Source organism: Bubalus bubalis, chromosome 8 (assembly GCF_019923935.1).
Source record: "Bubalus bubalis isolate 160015118507 breed Murrah chromosome 8, NDDB_SH_1, whole genome shotgun sequence".
Taxonomy (NCBI): Eukaryota; Metazoa; Chordata; class Mammalia; order Artiodactyla; family Bovidae; genus Bubalus; species Bubalus bubalis.
In genome coordinates this window covers 12319243-12340459 of record NC_059164.1, presented here as the reverse complement: position 1 = coordinate 12340459, position 21217 = coordinate 12319243, and positions in this window count along the sequence as shown.

Sequence of the window (21217 nt, the reverse complement as noted above, 5' to 3'; positions counted from 1 at the left end):
TATGTAAAGCCTCCTCAGACAGCCACTTTGTTTTCTTACATTTCCTTTTCTTTGGAAGGGTTCTGGTCACTGACTCCTGTATAATGATATGAACCTCTGTGCATAGTTCTTCAGGCACTCTGTCTACCAGACCTAAATTCCTTGAATCTATTTTTCACCTCTACTGTATAATAATAAAGGATCTGATTTGGGTCATAACTGAATGACCTAGTGGTTTTCCCTACTTACTTCAATTTAAGCCTGAATTTTGCAATAAGGAGCTCATGATCTGAGCCACAGTGAGCTGCAGGTCTTGTTTTTTTCTGACTGTATATAGATTTCTTCCATCTGTGGTTTCAAAGAATATAATCAATATGATTTCAGTATTGACCATTTGGTGATGGTCAGTTGTAGAGTTGTCTCTTGTGTCATTGGAAAATGGTATTTGCTATGACTAGGGTGCTGGGAGCCGGCGAGAGGCACTCCACTCATGGCAAAGGTCATGAGGAAGGAGGCTCGGCATACGCAAAGGCGGGATCGAGCCTCAGGAGTCCCCCTGGATATTCTCGAGCATCTACCCCCAAAAAACCAGAGTCTGCCTACTTTATTGCTTTGTGCTCTCACCTCTGACTTTACTGGGGGCTGTCCCCACCACCATCTTGCTCTCTCTGACAAACAGTTAACTTACAGCTCCAATTAATAAGTTCCTGGGCATTAGGAGTGTTTAAATCTAAACCCCTCAGATAGCTCTCTAACTCGCCTGACAAGTTTATCTGGACTCCTATAGCTATGCATACAATTGTTTACAGTCTCCCAGCCTCGAGAGGCACGGGAAGCTTAAGATATTCAAATAGCTTAGAGCCTATCGGAGAGTTAGAAACTGTCAGAATAAAACTAGTAAAAGATTTCATTGATGAGCCAATGCTTGCTGCCAAGTTTCCACATTCCCTGTATTGTATCCTTGAATGTGTATTAATTAATATAGTTGGTATGTAGAAAAAATAAGTAGTGGCCTTGGTGTTAGCAACTATAGACCCTTAAGGTAATAAATTCTTTCCTTTGTTGTAAACCCACTGCACCTCTGCCCTATAGGAATGCAACTTTATCAAACACCTTCGGAAGATGGTGCCAAACCTTAAAATAATTACTCTTAGAGAAAATAATTCTTACGGTTGACAAACCTTTGTCAAGAGTCATAAAATGTTAATAGGCCTTCTGGCCAGAAGATGATGTAAATCACCTAAACCATTTGTATATGATAAATTTGCAGGAAAGAAACCCTGGTTTTTGATAAGGATCAAAGACTGCTGACTTTGCATCCCCTATTATCCTCTATGTGTAACTTAGGGTATAAAAACCCCTGTTGAAAATAAAGCTACGGGCCTTGCTCACCAAAGCTTGGTCTCCCCATGTCATTCTTTTTCTCAATTTCCAGCTGAGTCTCCATCTGGAGCGCAGAGGTCCTCTGTGACCATTTATTTGCCTGGGCTTCTAAGACCCACTCGAGAAGGTGTCTAAGGTGGGGCACCTTCTGCTATTCGAGAGGGCACCTGTGGCCTTCGCGGTCAGAGCTAACCTGGCGTCACAGGTTATATTGATTTTCCGCGTAAACCAAGCTACTCAGCCTCTTTTCTCCACTGAATTTTCCTACTGAGCTATTCTCATTCTATTACTCTTTATATCTTTGATGAATATTTGAATAAGTTGCCGACGCTGTCTCCCCTTCGAATACCCTGGATCAGCCAGGGCTGGACCTCGGCACTAGGGTGTTCTCTAGACAAAATTCTGTTAGCCTTTGCCCTGCTTCATTTTGTACTCCAAGGCCAAACTTGCCTGTTACTCCAGGTATCTCTTAACTTTCTACTTTTGCATTTAAGTCCCCTATGATGAAAAGGACATCTTTTTCTTTTTTTGTACTAGTTCTAGAAGGTCTTGTAGGCCTTCATAAATCTGTTCAACTTTAGCTTCTTTGGCATCACTGCTTGGGGCATGAACTTTGATTACTGTGATGCTGAATAGTTTGCCTTGGAAATGAAATCATTCTGTTGTTTTTTGAGATTGCACCCAAATACTGCATTTCAGACTCTTTTGTTGACTATGAGGGCTATTCCATTTCTTCTAAGGGATTCTTGCCCACAGTAATAAATATAGTAGTTATCTGAATTAAATTTGGAAATTCCTGTCCATTTTAGTTCACTGATTCCTAAAATGTCGATGTTCACTCTTGCCATCTCCAGCTTGACCATGATCAATTTACCTTGATTCATGGACCTAACATTTCAGATTCCTATGCAACAATGTCCTTTATAGCTTTGGACTTTACTTTCACTACCAGACATATCCATAACTGAGCATCATTTCTGCCTTGGCCCAGCCACTTCATTCTTTCTGGAGCTCCTAGTTATTGCCCTCTGCTCTTCTCCAGTAGCATATTGGACACTTTCTGACTTCTGGGGGCTCATTCTCCAATGCAAAACCATCCCAAAGAAAAAAGAAATGCAACAAGGCAAAATAGTTGTCTAAGGAGGCTTTACACATAGCTGAAGAAAGAAGAGAAGCAAAAAACAAGGGAAAAAGGGAAAGATGTATCCAACTGAATGCAGACTTTCAAATAATAATAAGGAGAGATAAGAAGGTCTTCTTAAATGAACAGTCCATAGAAGTAGAGGAAAACAACAGAATGATACAGACTAGAGATCTCTTTAAGAAAATTGGCTATATCAAGGGACTATTTCATGCAAGGATGGGCATGATAATGGACAGAAATGGTAAGGATCTAGCAGAAGCAGAAGATATTAAAAAGAGGTGGTAAAAATACATAAAAGAACTATACAAAAAAGGTTTTAATAACCTAGATAATCTTGATGGTATGGTAATCATCTACAGCCTGACATCTTGGAGTCTAAAGTCAAGTGGGCCTTAGGAAGCATTACTAAACAAGGCTAGTCAAGGTGATGGAATTTCAACTGAGCTATTTCAAATCTTAAAAGATGATCTTGTTAAAGTGCTGCATTCAATATGTGAGCAAATTTGGAACACTCAGCAGTGGCCGCAGGACTGGAAAAAGTCAGTTTTCATTCCAATCCAAAAGAAGGGCAACGCCAAAGAATGCTCAAACTACCACACAGTTGTGCTCATTTTGCATGCTAGTAGGTTATGCTCAAAATCCTTCAAGCTAGGTTTCAGCAGTATGTGAGCCGAGAACTTCCAGATGTACAAGCTGGGTTTAGAAAAGGCAGAGGAACCAGAGATCAAACAGCCAACATTCATTGGATCATATAGAAAGCAAGGGAATTACAGAAAAACATCTACTTCTGCTTTGTTGGCTATGCTAGAGCCTTTGAAATTGTGGATCACAGCAAACTGTGGAAAATTCTGAAAGAGATGGGAATACCAGACCACCTTACCTGCCTCCTATGTGCAAGTCAAGAAGTTACAGTTAGAACCTCATGTGGAAAAACTGGCTGGTTCAAAATTGGAAAAGGAGTACATCAAGGCTGTATATTGTCACTCTGTTTATTTAATGTACATGCAGATTACATCATTCAAAATGCTGGGCTGGATGAATCACAAGCCAGAATCAATACTGCCAGGAGAAGTATCAACAACCTTAGATAGGCAGATGATACCACTCTAATGGCAGAAAGCGAAGAGGAACTAAAGAGCCTCTTGATGAAGGTAAAAGAGGAGAGTGAAAAAGCTGGCTTAAAACTCAACATTAAAAAAAAATGAAGATCATGGCATCTGTGATGGTCCCATCACTTAACAGAAAATAGATGGGGAAAAAGTGGAAATAGTGACATTTTATTTTCTTGGGCTCCAAAATCACTGTGGATGGTAACTTCAGCCATGAAATTAAAAGACACTTGTTCCTTGGAAGGAAAGTTATGACAAACCTAGACAATGTATTAAAAAGCAAAGACATCACTTTGCCAACAAAGGTCTGTATAGTCAAAGCTATGGTTTTTCCAGTAGTCATGTATGGATGTGAGAGTTGGACCATAAAGAAGGCTGAGTGCCAAAGAATTGATACCTTCAAACCGTGGTGCTGGAGAAGACTCTTGAGAGTCCCTCGGTCTGCAAGGAGATAAAACCAGTCAATATTAAAGGAAATCAACCCTGAATTTTCATTGGAAGGACAGATGCTGAAGCTCCAATACTTTGACCACCTGATGCAAAGAGCTGACTCATTGGAAAAGAGCCTGATGGTGGGAAATTGAAGAAAAAAGGAGTAGAGAGTGTCAGAGGATGAGATGGTTAGATAGCATCGCAGACTCAATGGACATGAATCTGAACAAACTCTGGGAGATAGTGAAAGATAGGGAAGCCTGGCCATGCTTCAGTCCATGGATTCACTAGGAGTTGGAAACAACTTAGAAGTGAACCTAAACAACAGCTTGAGACAAAATCATCTTGGATTTAGAATGGGTTTGGGAGTTTTGGATGGACATGTGCACACTGCTATATTTAAAATGGATAACCAATAAGGACCTACTGTATAGCACATGGAACTTGCTCAATGTTATGTGGCAGTCTGGATGGGAGGGGAGTTTGGAGCATAATGGATACATGTATATGCATGGCTGAGTCCCTTTGTTGTCCACCTGAAACTATCACAACACTGTTAATGGGCTATACCTTAATACAGAATAAAAAGTTTCTAAAAATAAAAATAAATTAAGTAAATAAAATCATTCCCAAGTTAAAAACAAACAAAAAAAAAAGAATGAGTCCTAAATTCAATGACTGATGTCTTCATAAGAAAAATGAGAGGAAGATTTTTGAGACAAAAAGAAGACACATGAAAATGCAGGCAGAGATGCAAGTTACGATGCCACAAAGCAAGGACTGCCAGGGGACAGCAGCAACTGGAAGAAGCAAGAAAGAATCTTCTTTTAGACCTTTGGAGGCTGTGTGGCCCTGCCTACAGCTTGATTTGAACTTTTAGCCTCCAGAACAATAAGAGAATAAATTACTGTTGCTTAAGCCACTGTTCAGTTCGGTTCAGTCGCTCAGTCGTGTCCGACTCTTTGCGACCCCATGAATCGCAGCACGCCAGGCCTCCCTGTCCATCACCAACTCCCGGAGTTCACTCAGACTCATGTCCATCGAGTCGGTGATGCCATCCAGCCATCTCATCTTCTGTCGTCCCCTTCTCCTCCTGCCCCCAATCCCTCCCAGCATCAGAGTCTTTTCCAATGAGCCACTGAGTTTATGGTTATTTTTTACGGCAGTCCTAGGAAAACAATACAACATTTACAGGAACTATAAATTATCTAGGAATAAATCCAAGTATTAATGTGTACAATCTTAATGGCAAAAAAATAATATATTTTTAAGAAAGATTAAAAGAATTTAAGAATTTTGAGAATTTAAGAATTTTAAGACTCTGTCTTCCCTGGTGGCTCAGTGGTAAAGAATCTGCCTGCAAGGCAGGAAACACAGGTTCGATTCCTGGGTTAGGAAGATCCCATGGAGAAGGGAATGGCAACCCAGTTCAGTATTCTTGCCTGGAAATCCCATGGAAGAGTAGCCTGGTGGGCCACAGTCCATGGGGTCCCAAAGAGTTGGACATGACTTAGAGACTAAACACAAACTACAATACAATATTCAGTTGTATTATGAATCTATAGTGATTTAAATAGCATTATTGGCATAATATGAAAATCAGATCAATTTTTTAAAACTAAAGATTCCAGAAACAGACTCATTTCATAAACATAAGAAAGCCAAGTTGCAGAAGAATTACAATGACAGATGAATTTCCAAAAAGATACTTGGCCTCAGAAAGATTCAAAAGAATACAAATAAAAAGGAAAACAAAATCCCCTTTTTTTTAAATAATAGGCAAAAAATAAAATGTCTTATAATATCAATTGATTGGTAAGGATTAGAAGGAAAGGTATTTTCATACTGCTGTTGTGTTACAAAGTATAGCCACTATGGAGGACAACTAGGGAGTGTAGTAATCGATTAAAATTGAATATATGTGTAGTCGAAGACTCAGCAAATCTATTTCTCGACATTTAACTTATAGAAACACTTATGCACAAGAAACCAAATGTAAGATATTTATTGCATAATTATTTGTGATAGCAAAATGAATATCAATCAATCAGAATCAGTTAAATATACTAAGGTACATTCATGCAAAGAATATTACGCATCAAAGAATGAAGTACTCCTGTGAGAACTAGTAACATGGAAAATAAATGTAAGTGACGTCAATTTCAGAAATAAAATTTACACATCGATAAGAGTTTTATGGGACTTAATGATAAGCAATATTGATAGTATATCAGAAGAATTCAGGTGGGATTCATGCAAGCGCAAAGATCTTTAGAGTTAAATGGAACTGTGCTTCCTCATTTTAACCTTAGAAACGCAAGTTTTAATCAAGTGATGTTGACACCTGTGCAGGATTTCAGTCTAATCTGATTTAAATGATGAGTGACTATAAAGCTAATTTTGTGTCAATCTGGCTGGCCTACAGTGCCAGCTGTAAATTTGGTTGAACATTATTCTGGATGTTTTTGTGAAGGTGTTTTTGGTCCTCTCCACCTTTTTAAAGTTAATTTCTATTAGAGTATAATTGATGTACAATGTTGTGTGAGTTTCTGTTGTACAGCAAAGTGAATCAGTTATACATGTACATATATTCACTCTTTTTTAGATTCTATTCCCATATAGGTCATTACAGAGCATTGAGTAGAGTGCCCTGTGCTATACAGTAGGTCCTTATAACCTCTCAATTTATCCCTCCCCTTGGTAACCGTAAGTTTTTTCTACATCTGTGACTGTTTTAAGTTCCTCTGTACCATTTTTTTTAGATTCCACATATAAAGTGATATCATATGATATTTTTCTTTCTCTGTCTGGCTTACTTTACTCGGTGTGACAATTTCTAGGCCCATTCACGTCACTGCAAACACCATTATTTCTGTGAAGATGCTTTTGAAATGAAACTAACGCGGTGGACTTTGAGTAAACAAGAACGGTCTCTGTAATGTGGGTGGGCCTCTTCCTATTAATTTGAAGGCCTTACTGAAACAAAGACCGACATCCCCTGGGTAAGAAGGAATTGTGTCTGCAGTCTGCCTTTGCTCTCAAACTGCACCTCCTTCCTGGGTCTCCAGCCTGTTCTCTCTAGATTTTTCACTCACCAAGCCTCCACAATCACATGGGCCAATTCCCTAGAATAAATTTCTCTCCATATACCTATGCATAGCCTACTGGCTCTGTTTCTCTGGAGAACCTGACTAATCCAGTAATGGTAGGACTTAAATCCAGGCACGTACGCTGTGTCTGTGGCCAGCTCACTCTTGAAGTTTTGGAGTTATTAGCTTTTAATGTCTCATACAAGTAACAACTAGTGCATATCCTCATGGCTGCAGTGATTCAATTATATACGTCTATAATTCTGTTTGTTACAAACCCTATCAAGAAAAGAAAGCAACCCCAAAATTATATAAGAAAATAATTCCTAAGATCATGTGAAATAACATAAGTTTCCTTTAGTAGGGAAGCATCTTTCACCCCTAAGAAAAGCTGAACTTAAATATATAAATGTCAAGTTAAATCTGTGTTTTCAATAATTTAGTGTTCAGAATTTTGCATGTTTTTATATTCTACATACCTGTCCATCCTAAAGGAAATCAGTCCTGAATATTCACTGGAAGGACTGATGCTGAAGCTGAAGCTCCAGTACTGTGGCCACCTGATGTGGAGAGCTACCTCACTGGAAAAGACCCTGATGCTGGGAATGACTGAGGGCAAAAGGAGAAAAAGGCAGCAGAGGATGAGATGATTACATAGCACCACTGACTCAATGGACATGAATCTGAGCAAACTCTGGGAAACAGTAAAAGACAGGGAAGCCAGGCATGTTGCAGTCCATGGGGTTGCAAAGAACTGGACACGACTTAGTGACTGAACAACACCACCAAATACCTGTGATATTTAAAATTTGGCCTAACAGAATAATAGCTTATTAGAATAGCAATCTCTTATGGTTCTAATTTAAAATGTATTATACAATTTTGTTTAGACTCATTGTTTTAATTTAACATCTGTGCTTCATAAATATTAATGGGACATTAAGACAATTTAATTAAGAGAATTTAATCTATTTATAAATATAATTTATTTGCTATATGAGCTATTAAAAAAGTGAAAGTCACTTAGTTGTGTCTGATTCTTTGTGATCCCATGGACAATAGTCTGCCAGGCACCTCTGCCAGTGGGGATTCTTCAGGCCAGAATACTGGAGTGGGTAGCTATTCCCTTCTCCAGGGGTTCTCCCAACCTAGGGATCAAACCCAGGTCTCCCGCATTACAGGTGGATTCTTTACCATCTGAACCACCAGAGGAGCGTGAGCTATTTAACTACTCAGGAAACTTTTGATTGGTAAAACATACAATGTAGAACTTTAAGGAAAACAGAATATTTTGGTTTCATGAATACAGTTTAGATAATAGAAGTTTAAAAATCTAATTTTATGAATTGGTCCTAATATTAATTAAAGAGCTCTTAGATGTTGTTGAAATCTGCTGTGAATAGGATAATAAGACCTGTAAGCTCTTCTTCAAACATAAGATATAGATTTCATAATCTGTAACTTTAATAAATTATCCATTTTTAAAACCAACGATCACCTCTGAAGAGTGTTTTCTATAGCAAAAAAAAATCATCCTCAAGACACCAAAGAAAACTAGTTGACAATATCATTTCATGAGCACATATACAATACCACATGTTTCTACAGGTTCATATATAAGAAAATAATTTAAAAAAGAATATATACAAAACTATGAAAAGTGTTATACAGCTCTATAGAGTCAGCAAAAACAAGACCGGGAGCTGACTGTGGCTCAGATCATGAACCCCTTATTGCCAAATTCAGACTGAAATTGAAGAAAGTGGAGAAAACCACTACACCATTCAGATATGACCTAAATCAAATCCCTTATGACTATACAGCAGAAGTGAGAAATAGATTTAAGGGCCTAGATCTGACAGACATGAACTATGGACTGAGGTTCGTGACATTGTACAGGAGACAGGGATCAAGACCATCCCCAAGAAAAAGAAATGCAAAAAAGCAAAATGGCTGTCTGAGGAGGCCTTACAAATAGCTGTGAAAAGAAGGGAAGTGAAAAGCAAAGAAGAAAAGGAAAGATATACCCATTTGAATGCAGAGTTCCAAAGAAGAGCAAGGAGAGATAAGGAAGGCTTCCTCAGCAACCAATGCAAAGAAATAGAGGAAAACAACAGAATGGGAAAGACTAGAGATCTCTTCAAGATAATTAGAGATACCAAGGGAACATTTCAAGCAAAGATGAGCTCAATAAAGGACAGAAATGGTAGGGACCTAACAGAAGCAGAAGATATTAAGAAGAGGTGGCAAGAATACACAGAAGAACTGTACAAAAAGGATCTTCATGACCCAGAAAATCACGATGGTGTGATCACTGACCTAGAGCCAGACATCCTGCAATGTGAAGTCAAGTGGGCCTTAGAAAGCATCACTACGAACCAAGCTAGTGGAGGTGATGGAATTCCAGTTGACCTATTTCAAATCCTAAAAGATGATGCTGTAATTGCTGCATTCAATATGCCAGCAGGTTTGGTTCAGCAGTGGCCACAGGACTGGAAAAGGTCAGTTTTCATTCCAATCCCAAAGAAAGGCAATGCCAAAGAATGCTCAAACTACCGCACAACTGCACTCGTCTCACACGCTAGTAAAGTAATCCTGAAAATTCTCCAAGCCAGGCTTCAGCAATACATGAACCATGAACTTCCAGATGTTCAAGCTGGTTTTAGAAAAGGCAGAGGAACCAGAGATCAAATTGCCAACATCCAGTGGATCATCCAAAAAGCAAGAGATTTCCAGAAAAAACATCTATTTCTGCTTTATTGACTATGCAAAGCCTTTGACTGTGTGGATCACAATAAACTGTGGAAACTTCTTCAAGAGATGGGAATACCAGACCACCTGACCTGCCTCTTGAGAGATCTGTATGCAGGTCAGGAAGCAACAGTTAGAACTGGACATGGAACAACAGACTGGTTCCAAATGGGAAAAGGAGTACGTCAAGGCTGTATATTGTCACCCTGCTTCTTTAACTTATATGCAGAGTACATCATGAGAAATGCTGGGCTGGAGGAAGCACAAGCTGGAATCAAGATTGCAAGAAGAAATATCAAAACCCTCAGATATGCAGATGACACCACCCTCCTGGCAGAAAGTGAAGAACTAAAGAGCCTCTTGATGAAAGTGAAAGAGGAGAGTGAAAAAGTTAGCTTAAAGCTCAACATTCAGAAAACTAAGATCATGGCATCTGATCCCATCACTTCTTGGCAAATACATGGGGAAGCTGACTTTATTTTGGGGGGCTCCAAAATCATTGCAGATGGTGATTGCAGCCATGAAGTTAAAAGACACTTACGCCTTGGAAGGAAAGTTATGACCAACCTAGACAGCATATTAAAAAGCAGGGACATTACTTTGCCAACACCGGTCCATCTAGTCAAGGCTATGGTTTTTCTAGTAGTCATGTATGGATGTGAGATTTGGACTATAAAGAAAGCTGAGCGCCAAAGAATTGATGCTTTTGAACTGTGGTGTTGGAGAAGACTCTTGGGAGTCCCTTGGACTGCAGGGAGATCCCACCAGTCCATCCTAAAGGAGATCAGTCCTGGGTGTTCATTGGAAGGACTGACGTTGAAGCTGAAACTCCAATACTTTGGCCACCTGATGCTGATTCATTTGAAAAGACCCTGATGCTGGGAAAGATTGAGGGCAGGAGGAGAAGGGGATGCCAGAGGATGAGATGGTTGGATGGCATCACAGACTCAATGGACATGGGTTTGGGTGGACTCCAGCAGTTGGTGATGGACAGGGAAGCCTGGTGAGCTGCAGTTCATGGGGTCACAAAGAGTCGGACACGACTGAGTGACTGAACTGAACTGAATGAAAAGTGTTCTCCCTTGGAAAAAAGTTAAGATTTTATCAGTAAATCTGAATATTTTGCAGTGTGAAAGCATTCCTGTGTTATTTGTGTAAGTAACATAAAGAAAATCCTTCTTCAAATCATGTCTACCCCATTTGAGTTCAATAAGAAGGGGTCAACATACTTCTGACTCAGGCTTCTTTGGTGGATCAGCAGTACAGTATCCACCTACAATGGAGAAGATGCAGGAAACACAGGTTTGATCCCTGTGTCGGGAAGGTCCTCTGCAGAAGAAGAAGAAATAGCAACCGACCTCAGTATTCTTGCCTGCGAAATCCCATGGTCAGAGGAGCCTGGTGGGCTACAGTCTATAGGGTCGCAAAGAGTTGGACATGTCTGAGCACTGACAGACTGTCTATATTTTCTCAGAACCAGTTTGTATCAGGAGTTAACCTTGCTCTCTTCATACTAACACAGAGCCATGCTCCTAACTCTACCATTTACAATCACCTTCCTACTTGAGGGACTTTTTATAATGCGTAAAACTAAAAAATATGAACAAGACTCAGAATGTAATTTTGGTACTACTGTTGAGTTTTATTGGCTTTGTCAGTATTACCATGGCAAGGGGTGAAATATCCTATGAACAGTTTAGGGAATATTGATCAAAGTAGGAAAGCATGTAAAAAGACTCTGGAGTGGGGAGTTACTGGCATTCCAGACTATATTTTCCAAGTGTAGTCTGGAGAAAAAACTTGTTATTTTCAAAGAGCTAAAGGTAGATTCCTCTTGGTACTAAGGCTCTTCTTTGTTTGCTAGAAAAGGACCTGCAGCCAGGTTGGGTGTGAAATGACAGGCTTTTGAGTCATGGTCTAGAAGGGAAGGCAGAACAGAGGGAAAGCTAAAATCTTCAGCATAAAGGTTTCATTCTACAGCAAAACTGGGAGGGTCCTAGTACTGAAGTAGAGTGTCTTTGGGTCAATGGTCTTTTAAAATTATCATCTGTGATCCTGTCTTGGAGAACAAATACACAAAATAAAGCGACATTACTGGAGCTTATGTATACAGGTTTTTAATTAACATTGCAGCTATCCATTAAAAAACTTATACTTAGAAAAAGTTTATTAGGTTGTAAAATTATAGGGTTTTAAATTTTATTTATTATTGTCCTTCTTAAGAAATAGGTCAGCAAAGCATATTGTTTTTCCTGGCTAAGGTTCTGGTAGTATCTGACATGATTACAAAACTCCTGAAATTATGTGTAAAAACTTGCTAAGCAGAGTAGACAGTTCCACTCTAACCTAGAAACCAGAGCCAGGAGCTGAGTGACCTGATTCAACCTTTCTTTGCTCCAACATGTTAGGTCTCAGAAGAGGGAAAGTTCCTAGTGATCAGCCTGGCTGCCCAACTCCTGGGCAGAACTGAACTCTTGCAGGAACGCCCAGGTGAACAGTGGTGCCTTCTGCGTTTCCCTCCTTGGTGGGAAGAGGTTGCTAATGAAAGTTTTAGGAAACAGACTTGGTGAACTTTTCTGTAGCCCCTGGCAGAGGTGGGGGTTGGGGGAGGTGATAGGACCAACTCACAGGCACAGGTAGGCTCCAGAGACACCCTGGACTTGGCGGAGTTCAGCTGGCAGCTCACTTGGCCCGTCGCCAGCTTGCAGTCCAGCAGTGGCTGCTGCCCCTTGGGCCCACTGTCCTCTTTCTTTCCTTCCTTCCTCCTGTGTGAGCCCCACTGCTCAGTTCTGTCCAGTTTCCTCCACCAGGAATTTTCCATCATTCCAGCGGCCTGCCTGGACAAATTCCCATGATCTCTCATGACTTATGGACCTCTGTGCCGTGCCTCACATTGCTAGAACTGGCTTCATTTTCTATTTTTAAGATACTCAAGTAACTTCAATGTCTTCTCACTTAGAAAATCCACAAGTTAAATTTGTGGAATGCAGGCAGAGTTATTGGAAATGAAATATAAGGTTACAAAGAATACTGAGGACTTAATTTAACATCCCACCTCCATCTCTGCAATTTAATCATATTTCATGTAAATAGTCATTATTTTTTCAAGTCATAAAATATTAAGTAAACATAGATGATAGCCACTATCTGTGTTTGAAATAAGAAAGAGCCCTACCCCTAACTCCCACACCAAATGTGAGTTCATCTTCCCCCAAGGCAGCCAGGCAAATTCAAGCTCCAGAGCGCCTGTGAAATATAAAGTAATGAAAAGAAAGTGCACAGGCTTAAAAAGAAATAATGATAATAATAATAAAACACTGCTTGCAGGAAAAAATAAATGAAAGGCAGAAAATGAAATAGGTCTCCAAAAGTCATTCCTTAAGACTCTCACGTCTATTCTCCTAAAATAAAACATATCAAATAAAATCTAAGTTCCTCCTGCGTGTCTGTGCTGCACACACACAGTTTGTTAGCAAAGGAGATTGGGTCCCTGGAAACAAGCTGTCTCCTGGTCTTTATCACATCACTCCACTATGGACAACGTTCTTGACCTCTCCCACTGCCCATCACTGTCCCTCCTCTGACCCGAGCGTTGGGGGCTTTCAACTTCCACTTGTTAAAAGCCTGGCCCATCCTCCAGGCTGCAGTCAGGTTCATGACGTCCACGGCAATGTCAAGGACTATCCCCAGAATCTCATTATCTGCTAATCTTTACTTCTGTTCCTCAGATGTCTCCATGAATGGGCTTTGAGTCTGCCGTCTAAAACCGAAATGCACCGTGATAGTCTCCCTTTGTGTCCTGTGGCAGGCAAAGTTCTATCACTCACACTCCTCTTTTGTCAGCCTGCGTGACAAAGCTGTTCACCAGAACAAAGAATAAATGGCAGGAAAGGGTACTCAAAGGAAGAAGTCATGCATTTTTCAGAAAACTCACTGACTAAAAGAAATTATCAAAATCGTTTTTCACTGGGTCTTACTAGGTTCGAGTATGTGGGCACCCTCAGAATTTAGGAAAAACATATACACTTACAGTCTACTGCGCTGGATTTACATATATGCTATTTCAGTGAAAACACACACCATAAAGAATCAGCACTCTGCAAAGTGGAATTAAACGGGGTGTGAGGGGTGGGGGTGAAAGGCAGCCCCCTTAAAAAGGAGTTTAGACATCAAACAAGGTCAAAGAATTTTTCAAAAAGTGGAGAACCAGAGGGAGTGAGCTAAAAGATAAGGGATGGCAGCTGGAAAATGACATCTTAGAACGGAGATTGTAGAAGTATTGTGATTACTGCTGATGGCAACATCTTAAACGTACAACCACAGGGGTAGGCAGGCAAGTAAGGTAGAGACAAGGTCACTGGAGGGAAAGTAGTCATGGAACTGAAAAGGTGAGTCTGGAAAGGTTCCCCACAAAGATGTTAAAACCGCAAAGCATTTTGGCAGTACAGTATAAAAGGGAGCAGGAGCAGAGCCATCTAGGACAGGAAGGAAGTATCCTGAAGTTGGGGACCATGTGGCGCGAGTGGTAAAGAACCTGCCTGCAGTGCAGGAGACATAAGAGACCCGGGTTCAGTTCTTGAGTTGGGAAGATCCCCTGGAGGAGGACAAGGCAGCCCACCTCAATTTCTTGCCTGGAGAATCCCATGGACAGAGGAGCCTGGAGGGCTACACTCCCTGGGGTTGCACAGAGTCGGACAGGACTACAGTGACTGAGCATGTACTCACGCACAAATAACATAGAAAGCTGAAAAGGGTATTTCGAGAAGATGTTTGAGGATATAGGGGATTTTGTTAATGATTGACTATGGGTTTCAGAGGACATAACAGAAGTGTTTTAGAAGGTGTAGGCAGGGGAGGATAGAGAGCTGGGAGAAAGTACTCAGACAAATGGGAAGAGTCTGGTGGATGAAGGTTGACTAGGAAGCCTGAGCTTCTCAAGGTGACCACGTAACACAGGGCTAAAGGGCCTAATGAGATCAAATAGATACTGGAGGCAAGGCAGTGAGCTGCTCCAGAGCACTCTTGCCAAGGGCTAGGAAAGGGCCTGTTTTATGCCAAGCATGGATTAACTCTGGAGATTTCTTTCCAACCACTTCCACCATTCACATCGTTCCCAGTCCGATAGCAAACAGGTTTCATTCTCTATGGTCAGGGAATGACTGCCTGGAACCCTGTAGTATAAAAAACCTCAAGGCCATATTCAGATTTAGGAGAAAAACGAACAAACAAAAAATGGTCATCTCTATTGCAGTATCTGCTCTCTCTAGTTTAAGGTGATCCCTAGAGCTCAGTTCAATTCCTCATTCTCCATCCCAACTCCCACTTTCTAACTTGCTTCTCAGCCTCTCAGGACTTGTACATATGTCACCTCACTTCAGAGGCAATGTCAACCCTTCCTGAAGATCCTCTGTTAATTAACAGAGCTGTTAATTAACAGCTCTCTGTTAATGCACCCCATGTCTCCATGTCCAGACAAGACCTTGCTCCTGAGCATTAAAAACCTGTCTGCAGTTTTCTCCTGGGCTTGGAGCACATCAATGGTGCTCATCAATCCCCTGTCCATGCTACCCCAATCTGTTCCTCTCCCATTTATCCCACAGTATATCCCCATTTGCCCATTTGAACAACCCACGTCTTCTTCGACTCCTCCTTTCCCCCACATCTTATCGGCCACCTATTTCCATCCATTCGATCTCTGAAATTCCTTAAATCCACTCCCTGCCCTCCCTCCCCACTGCCTCAGCCTTGTTCACATCTTCTTCTGAGGAGACTTGGGAAGTAGACTCCACCCAACTCACCCTCCCACAGCCAGTAAGCTTTGTGAAACATTGATTCTCCCTTCTTAAAAGGCTTTAGTGGCTCTGCAGCACAAACAGGGTAAAATTCAAAGTTCTTAGCCCCTGACAGATAACACTGCCCATGTTTATTCATGCGCTTCCATCTCCTACTAAACTATGACCTCTATCAAGAAAGGAATGTATGCCTCCCTTGAGTTCCCAGTAACTGGTTGGAGATGCAAAATATACTCAATAACTGTGAAGTAATCCAAACAGGCAGAGGAAAAGTATAAAAGGCAACTCAATTTTAAAGACTCTCCTTCATGAGAGTTGATATGAAATCATTTTCTACAACTCCTGTGATAGCTGATTCATCTCTACTCTTAGATAAATAGCAAAAGAATAAAAGCCTCTTAATTTAACAATTAAAAAATATATCAAGGGTTGAAATGAAGGTTTTTGTTTTGTTTTTTTTTTGAAATTAGGTCTTAATATATATTTTCTTATATTGGATTCTGGTTCCACCATTTTTGAGGTGTGTAAAACTCTGGGCAAGATGTTTAACCACTGGCCTCAGTTTCATCACTTATAAATTGGAGACAATAACCAACCAATTCAAATGGTTGCTATGGGAATTAAATGAGGTCATGTCTGAAAAGTGTGTTAGAATAGGAAATGTTCAATAAGTAAGTTACTCTGAAAGAGATTGCACATATAGTTTATTTATGAAAACTAGAAACCTTATTGCTATTAGACAATGCAAAACATGTGTGTATTTCCTAGAATGGAGGGAACATATCTTTAGTTTTTCTACACAGTTCAGGCCATACCAAGTCAGCCTCTGAAGGAGTTGGGAGTTTTGTGTCTGGTCTCCCCAACCTCTCCCTCTCCCAACATTTTCTACCCCCAAGACCTCTGGAGAGGTCCCACATGGTCCCACAGCTCCTGGAAGACAGGCAGCAAATCTGTCAGCCCTCTGCAGAAAGAGACTTGGGTCAAAGGGACCATGTGATTAACTTCCAACATTATCTCAAAATTGTTTATTTGTATCTCCTAGAGATACACTGACACAATGAAAAAACTCATTCATTTTTTTCTTTGAACTTACACACTGCCGTTTTTCTTTCAGCATCTTACCTTAAGAAAATGTAAAGTTATCCAGTGTCTCTGCTCTCTTTCCACACATGCAAGAATATTAGAATGATTTAACACAAGTTCCGCTTCCTCCTTGTTCTTACCTAAAATTTAAAAAACTCATTCGTTTTACTGGGCCATTCCTCCTGTAATAAACCAGAAATAAACTTTTTTTTTTCCCACAAAATGCATAACTATTTTGTGACTAGCACATAAAATTTACTATATCCGTGTGTTTTTGACCTCTACAAATAGCAAGTTCATATTCAATCTAGTATCTGAAGAATGCTAATTTGTTGATCATAAATATTTTTAAAATATATAACAATTTTCTATTTTTGTTATATGGTATTTCTTCACTCTTTAATATACTGAAATTCTCAGAAAATGACTTGGGTCAAGTGGACCATCTGATTAACTTCCAACATTATCTCAAAATTGTTTATTGATATGTTCTAGAGATACACTGACACAATGAAAGAACTCATTCAGTTTTTCTTTGAATTTGCACACTGCCGTAAGTTGGTAGGGAATTCTACCCTCCAAGGAGCACTAGTATGAAGCATCTACAAAGCAAATCTTTCTTTTACTGATAATAACTATCTTTTATAACACCTCTTCCATGTATTTCTATGTTTAAAGATCTAAAGATATGACTCCTTAAAAAAAAAAAAAGGAAAAGAGAGGAAGAAAATAAAAAGGATATGGAGGGGTGAATGTCCCATCATATACAAAATGACAATAATTACAAAAAGCCTATTTCATAAATTACTGGGGATTTTACACTGTGATAATATACTGCAAAGAACTTTAAAGTGTTAAAATACGATCACGAAAGGCTGTCCACTTGTGTTCCAAGGACCATTTTTGGTTTGTGAATGCTTTGTTTCTGGTCCATGGTAAGATAAGTATGAAAACTTGAGAGTAAGCATTTAGAACTGTTACACAAATTTGACAAAGTAATTTTACATCTGCTGAATCAAATAATAAAAGATTTGGGCTCCTATTTTGTACGTCTGAATTTTCATTTCATTTTCTAGTAATTCACTTTCACTGTACTTTACAAAGGCAAAGAAAACCTGTCCTTCACCACACATAGTTTGAGAAGCATTGAAAAAAACTATTATTATTTCTGCAGTTTTGCTTAACAACCATTAATTTCTAATTACAAACTAGTTATATGTCATTATTTGAGAAATACTTCCAACCAAGTGTGAGGAATTGCCAGCATACAAACAAGTTCCAAACAAGCCTGCTTTGTATTGGGTAACGTGGTTATTTGGGAGTCAGAAAACAAATTTTCCCATGAAAAAACATAAGCCAGGGGTCAGCTTGGCGTAGCCTACAAATTCCACTTATCGCAAAAGACTGCTAAGCTATACTCTAAAATGTAATCCCTCGTATGTTCTATAGAATTTAATAACCAGTCTTCTCCATTCTCTTGCGATGAAGAAATTAGGCTTCTAATTTCCAACTATGAGAAATTAGTTGGAATTCTAACCCAGTTATGAGAAAAGATAATTCTCAGCCCTGGCATAGGAGGGATAGGGATTGGGGGTGGTGGTGCTTTTTTAACTTTTTTGTTTTATTTTGGAGTATAACTGATTAACAATGTTGTGATAGTTTCAGGTGGACAGCTAAGTGACTCAGCCATATATATACACACACACATGTATCCATTCTCTCCCAAAATTGCCTTCCATCCAGGCCACCACATAACATTGAGCAGAGTTTTCTGTGCTGTACAGTAGGTTTTTGCTGTTTATCCATTTTGAATATAGCAGTGTGTACATGTCCATCCCAAACTCCCTAATTCTCCCTTCCCAGAATGGAGCCACTGGGCTCTTCACACAGAGTCATGAGGAATTAGGAGACCAAGTTTGAGGGAACTCACTGGTCGAGTTAATAAAATTAAATTGAGGGTTCCCCAAGATTCTCTGAGACAGGTAAGGGATGTCTCGCTGGATTTGAAAGCCTGGTTCTTTACCAGAAATGCCTCCATCCTAAACCCCAGGGCATTGTGGTGCACAAGATGGGGAACAGGCTTCATCATGAATGGAAATCTGTCCTCAGGGACCATTGTTTCTCTTCTGCTGTTGTTTGAAAAGATGTGAAGACAAGCCTAGGCTTAGTGAGAAACAATGGAAGGCTCAATTAGTGATGTCTGCCATGGGCAAGAAGAGCAGGTTGGCACAAGAGCTGTGTCTCACTACCCTGAGTGTATCTTGAAGAAATCAGACCCTTGACCTTTTAAGTTCAGCCGTAACCAGGCTGAATTATTAATATTAAGAACATGAGTTTAAAAAATGCCAGGGCATAGCAAAGGGAAACAGCACACAACAATTATATGTCCAATCAGATGTACAGGCACAGTTTTATGTACTGGTCACTATCCAGAATCATTGGCATAATGCTCTCCAAACTAACACAGAAGCCCTGGCCATTGGCCCAGGCCTTCTCTTTTAGGTCTTCATTCTAAATTCTGATGTCACATATGAGATTCTTCTCTTCTCCAAAGACTGTCATTAAAAACCTCCCTAGGGCTTCGCTGGTGGCTCAGTGGTAAAGAATCGACCTGCCAATGCGGGAGACACGGGTTGGATCTCTGATCCAGGAAGATCCCACATGCTGCAGACCAACTAAGCCCGTGAGCCACAGCTATTAAGCCCATGTGCCACAACTACTGAAGCCCACATGCCCCAGAGCCCACACTCCACAACAAGAGAAACCATCACAATGAGAAGCCTGCATATGGCAACTGGAGAGGAGCCCCCTCTCACACAACCAGAGAAAAGCCTGTGCAGCAGCGAAGACTCAGCACAGCCAAAAATTAAGAAAAAAAAAAAAAGAAAAAAGCATGGTATCAGAGTATTTGTGTTCAAACAGACAATTCAAAAAAAAAAACCTCCCTAAAGAAGAGATCCCACCCAGTCATAAGGTAACTATGGCACAATTCTTAATCCAGATGGTCCATATATAGAATTACGGAGGGTTTGTGACCTTGAATGAGGGGAAAGTATCTTGATTTCTAATGGAATTAAGGATTGCTTTCAATTACAAAAGTAGGAAACAAGTTCCAGAAGCATTAGCAATACTTGTGACTTTGTTACTAATGGAAATAAGAGTTATGATCAATATTTCATTATAGTGCTACAGATTTCTTGAAACAACATTTATGCTCATTACTACCTGAAAGAACAGTGCTACACCTTGCTATTTAATGTGTTAACAATGTAGCACACTGCTATATTACTGTAGCACAAGCTTCTGAAAGAACACTTTGATAATTTCTTTTGAATATAATTGACCTCCTTTGCAACTAGTACTTTCATTGTATGCACTTATAAACATTTTTCTAGGAAAGTAGCTATAGCTTCACTACCACCAGAGGAGTCCATGACACACACACAAAAGGTAAGCCTCCTGGGCTTTCAAAGGACAACTATGTAACTCTCTATCTACCATGCAACAGAACTTAATATCCCTCAAACTGAATCAGAAACACTCACATACAGAAACTGAAAAGTGAAAGTGAAAGTTGCTCTTTGCGCCCAGGCCAGAATACTGCAGTGGGTAGCTGTCCCCTTCTCCAGGGATCAAACCCAGGTCTCCCTCATTGCAGGTGGATTCTTTACCTGCTGAGCCACCAGGGAAGCCCAAGAATACTGGAGTGGGTAACCTGTCCCTTTTCCAGTGGATCTTCCCGACCCAGGAATCGAACCAGGCTCTCCTGCATTGCAGGCGGATTCTTTACCAGCTGAGCTACTAGGGAAGCCCTACAGGAAATGCGGGGTCTCATTTATTTATTTATTTTTGTCCTGGGGTGTATTACAGGTGAGAAACTGGCATCTGCTTTTATTTACTCGTTGTTAATAAGACCTATGTCTGTTGAAAATTCGCAATTGTGACCATTTCTGCCTACATAATGTAGGGTGAAAATTAACCAGCAACCATCAGAAGCTTATTTCAGCCATACTCACTTGTTCCCTGGTGGATTGGATGGTAAAGAATCAGCCTACAATGCTGGAGACCTGGCTTTGATTCCTGGTTTGGAAGATTCCTCTGGAGGAGGGCATGGCAACCCACTCCAGTATTCTTGCCTGGAGAATCCCATGGACAGAGGAGCCTGGCGGGCTACATACAGTCCATGTGTTCGCAAAGAGTCGAATATGACTGAGTGACCGGATTGAGCACAGCACAGTCTGGATGAAGCATTACTTAGAAACTTGATGTTTCCTTCCACCCATCTATATACTGTTATTAAAAATAGTGATTCCAACATATATTTACAAGACATGACCCAGTATCTTTTCCTGTAGTAATAATCAAAATAATCCCCCCCCGCCCCCACACACACTCTTTAAAACTGTCCCTAGTAAGTTTCTAGGACCTAAGTTCCAGGACTAGGGCGGAAGGAAT